Genomic DNA, 14,882 nt, shown 5'->3' on the forward strand with positions numbered 1-14,882 from the left:
GGGTCTAGGTTCCCCATTACCTGCATTTAACTACATCTAATGGGTCTAGGTTCCCCATTACCTGCATTTAACTACATCTAATGGGTCTAGGTTCCCCATTACCTGCATTTAACTACATCTAATGGCTCTAGGTTCCCCATTACCTGCATTTAACTACATCTAATGGGTCTAGGTTCCCCATTACCTGCATTTAACTACATCTAATGGCTCTAGGTTCCCCATTACCTGCATTTAACTACATCAAATGGCTCTAGGTTCCCCATTACCTGCATTTAACTACATCTAATGGGTCTAGGTTCCCCATTACCTGCATTTAACTACATCTAATGGGTCTAGGTTCCCCATTATCTGCATTTAACTACATCTAATGGGTCTAGGTTCCCCATTACCTGCATTTAACTACATCTAATGGGTCTAGGTTCCCCATTACCTGCATTTAACTACATCTAATGGCTCTAGGTTCCCCATTACCTGCATTTAACTACATCTAATGGGTCTAGGTTCCCCATTACCTGCATTTAACTACATCTAATGGCTCTAGGTTCCCCATTACCTGCATTTAACTACATCTAATGGCTCTAGGTTCCCCATTACCTGCATTTAACTACATCTAATGGGTCTAGGTTCCCCATTACCTGCATTTAACTACATCTAATGGGTCTAGGTTCCCCATTATCTGCACATGTAATGGGTCTAGGTTTATGTGGATCCCCATTACCTGCAGAAGCAGCAGATACTCTTCCTGGGGTCCACAACAAACACAAAACATGACAAGTAAGCACAACACTGATACTCTGATAGACAAGGAAAAGGACACAAATTGTAAATAACACTTCAACAACATTTGACATGAGATCCTCACTAAGCTTTACAGTAATATGTCTCTGAACATATACAGCAACACCTCCCCCATAGGCATCCCTGTCTCTTCTGTAGATGTTATATCCCTGTATTGCTACTGCTGTATCAGTTTAATATGGGCTATTCTTAGCCCTTTCCTTATCAGAGATAGACATAATGTGGAGACAAAATAAATAAACAATGTGTCGATGTGTGTGATGTTGAAGCATCTGACCCTGAGGCTCTCTCATTCCTCCCAGTCTTTTGGGAGGGAGGGTGGACAATGAGCCTGTTGTAGCAGATGGAAGTAGAGCCGTGGGCGTGGCTCCACCTCAATAGTCGTATGATCCATCTGCAGCTTTCAGTGATCCTTTTATCTTACTTTCTGGAGAGACTCGGGCCAGTTGAGAAGAATCTGGTGTGCCATCCACATTAATGTTATTTCTCCTGGATTTTTTCTCTAGATAGTCTGTTCTAAATAGTCTGTTCTGGATAGTCTGTTCTGGATAGTCTGTTCTGGATAGTCTGTTCTGGATAGTCTGTTCTGGATAGTCTGTTCTGGATAGTCTGTTCTAGATAGTCTGTTCTAGATAGTCTGTTCTAGATAGTCTGTTCTAGATAGTCTGTTCTAGATAGTCTGTTTTCCCAGTCTTTACTAATAATTATTCACAGAAAGTGCTGATGTCATCTCGGGAGAACTTACAGTTTGTTGTCATCTTGCTGCAAGTTTTTTCCAGGACATCCACCTCTCCATGGGAGAACTGCGAACTGTTCTTAAGGTCCTGGACCTCTTTGGTCAGATCGTCCATTCTTTTGCTAGTTGAGTCCATTAGTATTTGGACAAAGCTCTTGAAGCTATTTTACTGTGGTTGTAACAACAGCTTGTAGAACCCTTTTCGTTTGATTAAAAGATCTTTCACCTGTGATAGAAAAACACTGTCCATTTGGATGTGTATGACATGGTAGCAACGTAGGCTAACGCTGGTACTTAACGTTCCAGACAGGGCAGATCGCAGGGGAAGATTTAAACAGCCATAAACCCCTGACAATCCGAGGTCCCAGCCACAAGAGCTAACCACGTCGCGGGGTGTGTTCAAGCTGTCAAGGAACGTTGCTAGCTTAATATCTAGTTAGCAGCTAAGCTAGCTGCTACGCCAAGCAGCTTTTCAAACTTTGGTGGGCAGGATCCCTGGATAGATATAGCGGTCACAAGCAACTGATGCTAACAGCGTCGCGGGACCCAAATTCAAAAGATAGATAGTAACACAACACTTTTTCAGAGATGTTTAAAAAACGCTCAAAATATCAAACTGAACTCTCTCTCGTTCCACATTCTAGGTTGTTTATTTTCCTATTGGGTCTACTATAGATTGACCTGCTAACCTTCCAAACAATTGGTGTGTATGTATTTATACTTGTTAGTGTCCTGGCAAGGTAACAAGCTCAAGTGTATATGCGTACATTATGTGTGTGTCTGAGTGCGCAAATAGAGTGTGTGTGTGCGAGCGCAGGGCTCTTGGTGCTTGCCACTGGCTGTAGGCAGTCGTGCTGGTTGGAGGAGGAAAGGGCGTCGCCCCACCGCGTATCCATTACTCACAGCGCTGCTTTGATGTGGGGCTGGGGGGGACGGGCTGGGGTGGAGGGTGTTGGGTCTGGGGGGTGTTGTTGGGGCTGGGGAGAGGGTGTTGTGACAGGGGGATGATGTTGTTGGGTCTGGGGAGAGGGAGTTGGGGCTGGGGTGGAAGGTGTAGGGTGTGTATGGGGAGGGGGGTTAGTGGCCTGTCAGGGCAGGTAGAGGCTACGCTCTCAAGGAGTGCCTGACTAGCAGAAGGGGCTGAACCACCTTTCATTAAGTAGTTCCTCCTCCTTCCACTAGTCCCTCATCCTTCAACTTGTCTCTCCTCCTGAAACTAGTCCCTCCTCCTTCAACTAGTCCCTCCTCCTTCAACTAGTCCCTCCTCCTTCAACTAGTCCCTCGTATCAACTCTCTCCTAATCCTACCCCCTCCTACACCCTACTACCCCTCCTCACCCCCCTTAAATATCCTGATATAGTGAGATATACATGGCGGAGGCTCAATCAAGCTAGTCGTCTTGACTACTTTCTTATGTCAAAAGTTTTAAAAATGTTGAAAGGGAACGGAATGCGGTCGGACCATCATGCTCGTTGGCGAGCATATTGGAAATTGAATCAAAGCCTAATCAAAGCCTACTTGTCTTTAACCAGGACAGAATAATTTATAACTGACGTTTTCCGACAAAATATAGGTACAGTAGATGGAGGGAGGGGGGGGGGGGGGGTACACTTTTGGGACACTTTTAAATGTGCCTTTAGAGGCCATGCAATTCAAAACTCATCCTTAAAATAAAAGCAATTTAGGTCGAAATAATTAATATCAACAAAGGAAATAGAGGGACAAACAGATAAAAAGATAAATAATAACAGATAAAGTGCATTTGTAAAATATTCAGACCCCTTGTCTTTTTCCACGCCTTCACCCCAGTCAGAGGTCCTGAGCGCACTGGAGCAGGTTTTCATCAAGGATCTCTGTGTACTTTGCTCCATTCATCTTTTCCTTCGATCCTGACTAGTCTCCCAGTCTCTGCCGCTGTAAAACATCCCCAGAGCATGCTGCTGCCACCACCATGCTTCACCGTAGGGATGGTGTCAGGTTTCCTCCAGAGGTGACGCTTGGCATTCAGGCCAAATAGTTTAACCTTGGTTTCATCAGACCAGAGAATCTTGCTTCTCATGGTCTGAGAGACTTTCAGGTGCCTTTTGGCAAACTCCAAGCGGGTTGCTATGTGCCTTTAACTGAGGAGTGGTTTCTGTCTGGCCGCTCTACCATAAAGGCCTGATTGGTGAAGTGCTGCAGAGATGGTTGTCCTTCTGGAAGAGTCTCCCATCTCCACAAAGGAACTCTGGAGCTCTGTCAGAGTGACCATCGGGTTTCTTGGTCACCTCCCTGACCAAGGCCCTTCTCCCCTGATTGGTCAGTTTGGCCGAGCGGTGGCTCCAAACTTCTTCCATTTAAGAATGACGGCGGCCACTGTGTTCTTGGGGACCTTCAATGCTGCAGAATTGTTTTGGTACCCTTCCCCAGATCTGTGCCTCGAAACAATCCTGTATCGGAGCTCTACGGACAATTCCTTCAACCTCATGGCTTGGTTTTTGTTCTGACATGCACTGTCAACTGTGGGACCTCATATAGACAGGTGTGTGCCTTTCCAAGTCATGTCCAATCAATTGAATTTACCACAGGTGGACTCCAATCAAGTTGTAGAAACATCTCAAGGATGTTCAATGGAAACAGGTTGCGCCTGAGCTCAATTTTGAGTCTCATATCAAACAGTCTGAATACTTATGTCAATAAGGTATTTATTGTTTTTATTTTTAATATGTTTGCGAAAAATTCTAAAAAATGGTTTTCACTTTGTCATTATGGGGTATTGTGTGTAGATTGACAATGATTTTCTTTTAGAATAAGGCTGTAATGTAACAAAATGTGGAGAAAGTCAAGGGGTCTGAATACTTTCCGAATGGCCTGTATAGATAGCAATAAAAACTGTACCATAGAGGCACATAATACATTAAGAGGAAAAACATGAAGAAATGGAGGAACTTATTCAAGAAAGATCAAGTGTAATATATTATTAAAAATAAAGTGAACTGATGGAATATGTGGAAAATGCACCAAATAGTTTTTTTTTATCTTCAACATAGAAATCCTACTAAAAATGATTTACTGAAACTTATTACGAATGACGGAGTTACCCATAATTCACCAAATTATATTTTTAAAGAGGAAGTAAGGTACTTTAAGCATGTGTTTTCGTTTCAGTCTCTTCCATCTCCACTAAACCAAAGTTAATTGTAAGGATTTTTTCCCTACTAATAGTGTAAAATTAACAGCTGTACAGAAAGGCTCATGTGAAAGCCAACTTACAGAGGAGGAACTTCTTGTTGCAATTAAAGCCTCTAAGTCTGGGAAAACTCCAGGGATGGGTGGTATACCAGTTGAGGTATACAAAACTTTTTTGATGTACTCAGAGGACCATTCTTAGCATGTTTTAATCACTCCTCTAAAAATAGTAGATCATCAGATACTCAACAAGAAGGTTTGATTTGATTATTACTGAAACAGGACCCAAATAGTAAATATAAAGATTGACTACATTTAAAAAGTTTGACACCTCTTTACATTAGTGTTGTGATGCAAAAAAATTCTAGTAACATGCATAGCGCACAAGTTTAAAATGGTATTGTCGGATATTATTCATCCTAATCAGACAGGTTTTTTATATGGACAATACATTAGAGATAATATAAGACAAGTACTGGAAACTATAGAATACTATGACAAATCTGGGGAAACCAGGCCTGGTATTCATTGCTGATTTGAAAAGGCACTTGATAAAGTACGACTGGAGTTTATATATATATTATCATTTTGGAGAATCTCTTATACTATTGTTTAAAGTTATATATAGTAACCCTAGGTGTAAAATAGTAGATGATAGCTACTTCTCAGAAAGTATTAAACTGTCAAGAGGAGTGAAACAAGGTTGTCCCCTAATAGCATATATATTTATTATGGCCATCAAAATGTTAGCTATTAAAATCAGATCCAACAATAATATCAAGGGCTTGTGTCACACTCTGACCTGTTTCACCTGTCTCTGTACCAGTGTATTTATCCCTGTGTTTCCTGTCTCCCTGGGCCAGTGTATTTATCCCTGTGTTTCCTGTCTCTCTGTACCAGTGTATTTATCCCTGTGTTTCCTGTCTCTCTGTACCAGTGTATGTATCCCTGTGTTTCCTGTCTCTCTGTACCAGTGTATTTATCCCTGTGTTTCCTGTCTCTCTGTACCAGTGTATGTATCCCTGTGTTTCCTGTCTCTCTGTACCAGTGTATTTATCCCTGTGTTTCCTGTCTCTCTGGGCCAGTGTATTTATCCCTGTGTTTCCTGTCTCTCTGGGCAAGTGTATTTATCCCTGTGTTTCCTGTCTCTCTGTCCCAGTGTATTTATCCCTGTGTTTCCCGTCTCTCTGGGCCAGTGTATTTATCCCTGTGTTTCCTGTCTCTCTGTACCAGTGTATTTATCCCTGTGTTTCCTGTCTCTCTGTACCAGTGTATTTATCCCTGTGTTTCCTGTCTCTCTGGGCCAGTGTATTTATCCCTGTGTTTCCTGTCTCTCTGTACCAGTGTATGTATCCCTGTGTGACCTGTCTCTCTGTACCAGTGTATTTATCCCTGCGTTTCCTGTCTCTCTGTACCAGTGTATTTATCCCTGTGTTTCCTGTCTCTCTGTGCCAGTGTATTTATCCGTGTTTCCTGTCTCTCTGTCCCAGTGTATTTATCCCTGTGTTTCCTGTCTCTCTGTCCCAGTGTATTTATCCCTGTGTTTCCTGTCTCTCTGTCCCAGTGTATTTATCCCTGTGTTTCCTGTCTCTCTGTCCCAGTGTAGTTATCCCTGTGTTTCCTGTCTCTCTGTACCAGTGTATTTATCCCTGTGTTTCCTGTCTCTCTGTGCCAGTGTTTTAATCCCTGTTTTTCCTGTCTCTCTGTGCCAGTGTATTTATCCCTGTGTTTCCTGTCTCTCTGTGCCAGTGTATTTATCCCTGTGTTTCCTGTCTCTCTGGGCCAGTGTATTTATCCATGTGTTTCCTGTCTCTCTGTACCAGTGTATTTATCCCTGTGTTTCCTGTCTCTCTGTACCAGTGTATTTATCCCTGTGTTTCCTGTCTCTCTGTGCCAGTGTATTAATCCCTGTGTTTCCTGTCTCTCTGTGCCAGTGTATTTATCCCTGTGTTTCCTGTCTCTCTGTACCAGTGTATTTATCCCTGTGTTTCCTGTCTCTCTGTACCAGTGTATGTATCCCTGTGTTTCCTGTCTCTCTGTACCAGTGTATTTATCCCTGTGTTTCCTGTCTCTCTGGGCCAGTGTATTTATCCCTGTGTTTCCTGTCTCTCTGTACCAGTGTATTTATCCCTGTGTTTCCTGTCTCTCTGTACCAGTGTATGTATCCCTGTGTTTCCTGTCTCTCTGTACCAGTGTATTTATCCCTGTGTTTCCTGTCTCTCTGTACCAGTGTATTTATCCCTGTGTTTCCTGTCTCTCTGTACCAGTGTATTTATCCCTGTGTTTCCTGTCTTGTACGTTCAAGCCCACCTGCGTTTTTTCCCGTTTTCCTGCTTTGTCTTTTCTCCCTTTTCTAGTCCTCCCGGTTTAGACCTTGCCTGTTTCTGGACTTTGTACCCACCTGCCTGACCCTTCTGCCTGCCCTGACCTCGAGCCTACCTGCCACTCTGTACCACCTGGACTCTGATCTGGTTATGACCTCTTGCCTATCTATTCCCTTTGGATTTCTTAAACATCTTAAACTCCAACCATCTGCCTCCTGTGTCTGCATCTGGATCTCGCCTAGTGTCATGATACCTAGACATTCAGGGCTTAAAAACAATGGTGTCATTGTACGCTGATAATTCATGTTTTCTTTTAAATCCACAATGTGGATCCCTCCACAAGCCTCATAGAGGATCTAGATCATTTTCCTAACCTCTCTGGATTACAACCAAATTATGATAAATGTACCATATTATGTATTGGATCATTAAAAACTCCACTATGTCTCCGTGTCATGGCTTTTGCGCCATCAGTACAGATACCAACATGAGGAGCAGCTACGTTTGGCTACATACGGACTGTTAGTGGAATTCCCGTGAGAGAGTAACGGGTTAATGTGATTGGATGTTCATTATTTGTCTAGGCTACCTTACATTGTGTGGTTATTTAGCTGAACACTAGATGGTTTGGTTTAATTTTATTTTTTGGCAGTGATTTTATTTATTATTATTAATACATTTTATTTTTGGCAATGTATTGGAAAATATAAATGGGATGTCTGAAAAAAGGGAAGAAAAAAAATGTTTAAAAAAATATATATATATATTGTTTTTAAATGTACCCCCGACAGCATTGCGTGTACCCCTCCAGTTTGTGAATACCTGCTCTGACAGATTAGTAAGAACGTCAAAAATGACCTTTACCCTTTTATTCAGATTAAAACCTCTCACTTTCGGTTATTTGAAAATGAAATAATCTCCAAAATATTGCTATTTTTAAAACAAGACATAGAAAGTTGGTTGCAATTTCAGTTTAACCCGTCAAGAAAAGACAGAACAAATAGTACAACAAATATTATGGTAAACTCACATATACAAATGTAAAAATATATATATTTCAGGAAAAACTTTTTAAAAAACAGCATAATCTTTGTAAATGACATCATCAATAGAACTGATATGTCACACACGCAGCTAACAAAAATATATAAAATGTGTGCTCTACTTAAAATTACAACCAACTAATTGAAGCGTTAACTCAAAAATGGAAGAGGCCAGTAGAAGGGGGAGAAAGTAAGGAACTTGTCAGTCGGCCCTGAATTAAAGACCAAAATAGGTTATAGAAAATTGTGATGAATAAAGAAGTATACCAGTTTGATTTTAAGGACCAACAAATTGACAGCTGTGCCATATGGATAGATATAGATTGCAAAATTAAAATGTCAATTATTATAGAAAATTCTTGCAAACAATAGAATGTTATATATATGGTCGATAGAACAGATTATGCTGCGAAGAGACAGAATAACTAGGTCATTGGTTTTGGTACTGTCCATATGTAGCTCGTTTTTTTGTTTGCAGGTTCAGGAATGGCTGAAGAATTGTAACATTTACCTGGAGTTAACTCTGCAAATAGCACTGCTGGGTGATTTAAAAAAGTCACATAGTCAAATCGATCAATAATGTAATAATACTATTAGCAAAACAAATGATATTTCATTTACAATCTGTAGAAACTATGAGAATAGAAAGGTTCAGGACTTGTGTGAAACATCAGAGCACAGTTGAAAAATATATATATTCAAAATGTATATTAAAAAATTATATATATTTTATATATTTACAAAACAAATATATGTGGGATTGGAAATGATGCAGACAATAACATTGATGGAAGCAACAAGTTTAGGGGCTGATCTTTCATAATACAGACCACTATACAACTACTATAGTACTTTATACTATATAGCTACTATAGTACTTTATACTATACAACTACTATAGTACTTTATACTATATAACTACTATAGAACTTTATACTATACAACTACTATAGTACTTTATACTATACAAATAATATAGTACTTTATACTATACAACTACTATAGTACTTTATACTATACAACTACTATAGTACTTTATACTATACAAATAATATAGTACTTTATACTATACAAATAATATAGTACTTTATACTATATAACTACTATAGTACTTTATACTATATAACTACTATAGTACTTTATACTTTATAGCTACTATAGGTCTTTATACTATACAACTAATATAATACTATACAACTACTATAGTACTTTATACTATATAACTACTATAGAACTTTATACTATACAACTACTATAGTACTTTATACTATACAAATAATATAGTACTTTATACTATATAACTACTATAGTACTTTATACTATACAACTACTATAGTACTTTATACTATACAAATAATATAGTACTTTATACTATACAAATAATATAGTACTTTATACTATATAACTACTATAGTACTTTATACTATATAACTACTATAGTACTTTATACTATACAACTACTATAGGTCTTTATACTATACAAATAATATAGTACTTTATACTATACAACTACTATAGTACTTTATAGCTACTATAGGTCTTCATACTATACAACTAATATAATACTATACAACTACTATAGTGCTTTATACTATATAACTACTATAGGTCTTTATACTATACAACTACTATAGTACTTTATACTATAGAACTACTATAATACTATACAACTACTATAGTGGTTTATACTATATAAGTACTATAATACTATACAACTACTGTAGTACTTTATACTATAGAACTACTATAATACTATAGAACTACTATAGTACTTTATACTATAGAACTACTATAATACTATACAACTACTATATTGGTTTATACTATATAAGTACTATAGTGCTTTATACTATACAACTATTATAGTACTTTATACTATACAACTACTATAGTACTTTATACTATAGAACTACTATAATACTATAGAACTACTATAGTGGTTTATACTATATAAGTACTATAGTACTTTATACTATACAACTACTATAGTACTTTATACTATACAACTACTATAGTACTTTATACTATACAACTACTATAGTACTTTATACTATACAACTACTATAGTACTTTATACTATATAACTACTATAGTACTTTATACTATAAAACTATTATAGTAGTAGTTATAGAGTATAAAGGCATACGGTCTGCACTGCGTCCCATTTCTCTGAAAAGTCTACGCTGCTCATTGTTAGGTCTGAAGGCTAGATAGAGCATTTGGATGTAGCGCAGACCGTGTGCCTCCACTTCAGTCCGAGGCCTGCCAGACTAGGCCAAGTGGCTGTCTCTCTCCCACCAATAGGGCGACAGCACTGAGACTAGGGGAAGCCAATTAGAGTGCCTTTCCTGCCCTTTCAAAAGGCAAACAATGTTCCTGTTTTCATAGAGTATCCTGTTATTTAATCAGACCTGTTACTGAGAGCCACCCCTCATCCCCTGCCTCCCTCCCTCCCCCATCTGTCCTAGGGTTTGGGTTGCCACCACTCTCTCCCTCCCTTCCTCCACCCTTCCCTGTCTCCCTCTGTCCTAGTGAGAGCCTGCACACACTCCTACAGTCCTACACCAACCCTCCTAACCTCCTCCCTCCATCCAGCGACCCTCGTCCCCCCTCCCTCTCTACGTTCCTGTGCTGAGCCCTCCATCTCATTCAACAGCTCTTGTAAGCCGCCAGGAATTCACTCTTGGAACAGGCTGTGCTGTGAGTCGTCTTTCTCCAGAACAAACACACACATAAAAACCTACACGGCAACGCCAGCCAGCCAGACCAGGCCAGCCAGTCCAGCCAGCCAGTCCAGCCAGCCAGTCCAGCCAGTGACACACACACGCTGGGTATACGAGGCACATTTAGAGGGGCAGAGAGGCTGGAAAGCTGTAAAACTTAGCTTAATGATATTATACGAGTAGATAAGTGGAATAACGCCCCCAAAGTCAACATCAGCGGGGACAAACAGGATGGAGTTTCACCGACTTCCAGTTTCATACTACTGACATGCTGTGTTAAGAACCTAAACCGACTAAGTTCCAAAGTATGGCTCACAGAGGGATAATAACAGACTGTCTCTGGTTCACAGAGGAGGGATAATAACAGACTGTCTCTGGTTCACAGAGGAGGGATAATAACAGACTGTCTCTAGTTCACAGAGGGATAATAACAGACTGTCTCTGGTTCACAGAGGAGGGATAATAACAGACTGTCTCTAGTTCACAGAGGGATAATAACAGACTGTCTCTAGTTCACAGAGGAGGGATAATAACAGACTGTCTCTAGTTCACAGAGGGATAATAACAGACTGTCTCTGGTTCACAGAGGGATAATAACAGACTGTCTCTGGTTCACAGAGGGATAATAACAGACTGTCTCTGGTTCACAGAGGGATAATAACAGACTGTCTCTGGTTCACAGAGGGATAATAACAGACTGTCTCTGGTTCACAGAGGAGGGATAATAACAGACTGTCTCTAGTTCACAGATGGATAATAACAGACTGTCTCTAGTTCACAGAGGAGGGATAATAACAGACTCTCTCTAGTTCACAGAGGAGGGATAACAACAGACTGTCTCTGGTTCACAGAGGGATAATAACAGACTGTCTCTGGTTCACAGAGGGATAATAACAGACTGTCTCTGGTTCACAGAGGGATAATAACAGACTGTCTCTGGTTCACAGAGGGATAATAACAGACTGTCTCTGGTTCACAGAGGGATAATAACAGACTGTCTCTGGTTCACAGAGGGATAATAACAGACTGTCTCTGGTTCACAGAGGGATAATAACAGACTGTCTCTGGTTCACAGAGGGATAATAACAGACTGTCTCTGGTTCACAGAGGGATAATAACAGACTGTCTCTGGTTCACAGAGGGATAATAACAGACTGTCTCTGGTTCACAGAGGGATAATAACAGACTGTCTCTAGTTCACAGAGGGATAATAACAGACTGTATCTGGCTCACAGAGGGATAATAACAGACTGTCTCTAGTTCACAGAGGGATAATAACAGACTGTCTCTAGTTCACAGAGGGACAATAACAGACTGTCTCTAGTTCACAGAGGGATAATAACAGAATGTCTCTAGTTCACAGAGGAGGGATGACAACAGACTCTATCTCCACCTGCTTGTTGCTATGCTCTAATATCTAAGAGATGCTGCTGTGTGTTTGTTGTTGGGGGGAATGATTTGAGAGTGACACGCGGTTTCCTACTCTACTTTCCACTAGGCGTTCAGCGCTAAGCGCGCCCCTGCCCAGGCCTGAGCCTTAGGTAAAGAGAGAGAAAGAGAGAGATAGATAGAAGCCCAGGGGGACAGAGGGACATTTATTAGTAATGGGAACGTTTCTCTTGATCTCATCAAGGCAGTGTAAAAATCTCTGTTTGCACAGAGGTTCAAAAGAGGCTCCACATGCCTCCGCATGCCGTCCCTCCCTCCCTCCTTCTCTCCTTCCTTCTCTACCTCCCTCCCTCCCTCTCTACCTAGCGAGGACTGGAGTAGCGAGGGATAGAGGGTGGGAGAGAGGGAGAGTAGGAAAGAGGAGGGAGGGAAGGAAGGAAGGAGGAAAGAGGGAGGAATGGTGGGAGAAAGAGAGAGAGAGGGAATTAAATCAAAGCGGCAAAAGGAACGAGTTTCCTGTCAACACCCGTGGCCTGTGCTGGGCCGGAATCTCCAACGCTTCCCTGGGTTCTCCCTCCTTCCCTCAGACAGACAGTTGGCTAGCTTGGGCCGGCCTCCGTTCCTCTCTGCTTCGCAGCAACAGTAACACAGGTTCCACCAAGCTATGGATCCCACTGACTGACGGGACTTTTTAACGTTGATCCAATGAGCTGCCTGGCCCATGTGTGACCAAACAGTTCTAGCAGCGACGGGAAATAGGAAATAGATCTCTGTCTCCTAAGGCTTTCTTTGTTCTCTGTGTGCGACTGTCTCTCTTTCACCACAAAACTTTGTGCTTGCCTTTTGCGATCGATTGAGGAATTTGTGCTTGTACTGGGGCCAGTTTGAGTCCTGAGAGGAGAGGAGCTCAGACATAGCTGAGCAGAGAGCTCCAGGAACAGAGCCCAGCAGCCTAGCTGTTTTGATGGGAAAGATGTTTAATGTGTCAACAAAGATCAATGGAGCAAATGCTTTCCTAATTTTCTACGAGACATTCAGCCATAAACACACCTGAGGGAGAACATAACAGTTCATACGCAGACTATCTGTTAATCCTTTATGTGGTTCTTATTAGATCAAAAACAACAGAGTCTGAATCCAAAACCCGAAGAACGAACGAGTGTGTCGTTTAGCTGTTTCATCCCAGGGACTCTTTTTCAGAGCCAACCTGTATGTTCCTTTCTCCAACCCCCAGGGGCCCATCCTCCTACCCCTTTTATTCACCCCCAGAGGCACTGCTTGTATCCCCGTCCGTTGGGACCCCTCCCCAATCCCTCTTCTCTCAGTCAGGACAAGACCAAACCTGATCCACCGTCAGAGATATGTTCCCTAGTGACCCGAAAGCCTCCGGTCTTCAAACAGTGGGGATCCAGGTAATACGGCAGTACTAATGATAACAAGTACCTTGTCTTGTACTATAAAAGACTCATTCATCTGTGGGATCCACTCAAATAACAGTTCATCAGGAAAACACAACGTTCTAGTGTTTGATAGGGCAATGAGGCAAGTTCTGTAGTTCTAGTTCTGTAGTTCTATACAACTGTAGTTCTAGTTGTAATTCTATAAAACTGTAGTTCTAGTTCTGTAGTTCTAGTTGTAATTCTATACAACTGTAGTTCTAGTTGTAATTCTATACAACTGTAGTTCTAGTTGTAATTCTATACAACTGTAGTTCTAGTTTTAATTCTATAAAACTGTAGTTCTAGTTGTAATTCTATAAAACTGTAGTTCTAATTCTGTAGTTCTAGTTGTATTTCTATAAAACTGTAGTTCTAGTTGTAATTCTATAAAACTGTAGTTCTAGTTCTGTAGTTCTAGTTGTAATTCTATACAACTGTAGTTCTAGTTCTGTAGTTCTAGTTGTAATTCTATAAAACTGTAGTTCTAGTTCTGTAGTTCTAGTTGTAATTCTATACAACTGTAGTTCTAGTTGTAATTCTATACAACTGTAGTTCTAGTTGTAATTCTATACAACTGTAGTTCTAGTTGTAATTCTATACAATTGTAGTTCTAGTTGTAATTCTATACAACTGTAGTTGTCATCATTCAAGAACCCGATGATCACTGTGACAGAGCTCCAGAGTTCCTCTGTGAGAACCTTGCAGAAGGACAACCATCTCTGCAGCAATCCACCAATCAGGCCTTTATGTTAGAGTGGTCAGATGGAAGCCACTCCTCAGTAAAAGGCATGTGACAGCCCCCTTGGAGTTTGCCAAAAAGCACCTAAAAGGACTCTCAGACCATGAAAAACAAGATTCTCTGGGCTGATGAAACCAACATTGAACTATTTGGTCTGAATGCCAAGTGTCACGTCTGGAGGAAACCTGGCACTTGCAATACATATGCTAGCAGAAGAAAATGGGCCTTACAGACATATGGAGATCAGTCCATCCTAATGATAGAGAATATACGTTATTCTCCCACTGTCATTAATAAACATTCCAGAATAGATTTAATCTTGATATCTAATTTCCTGGTTAATAATGTGATTGGTTGCCAGATTGGGATCATCGTCCTCACAGATCATGCTGTAGTAGAGTTACATGTTGATGTTGACTCTGGTAGATACAGTGGCAAGAAAAAGTATGTGAACCCTTTGGAATTACCTGGATTTCTGCATGAATTGGTCATCACATTCGATCTGATCTTCATCTAGGTTACA

General features: G+C 40.6%; 1 protein-coding gene across 1 annotated transcript in view; it reads right to left on the reverse strand.

Annotated features, from left to right (window-relative positions):
• rnf43 (ring finger protein 43) overlaps positions 1–14,882 on the reverse strand; it is a 217,294-nt gene that overhangs the window by 42,337 nt on the left and 160,075 nt on the right. The window lies entirely within an intron of this gene.

Source organism: Oncorhynchus mykiss, chromosome 10 (assembly GCF_057628025.1).
Source record: "Oncorhynchus mykiss isolate SJ-2025 chromosome 10, ASM5762802v1, whole genome shotgun sequence".
Lineage (NCBI taxonomy): Eukaryota > Metazoa > Chordata > Actinopteri > Salmoniformes > Salmonidae > Oncorhynchus > Oncorhynchus mykiss.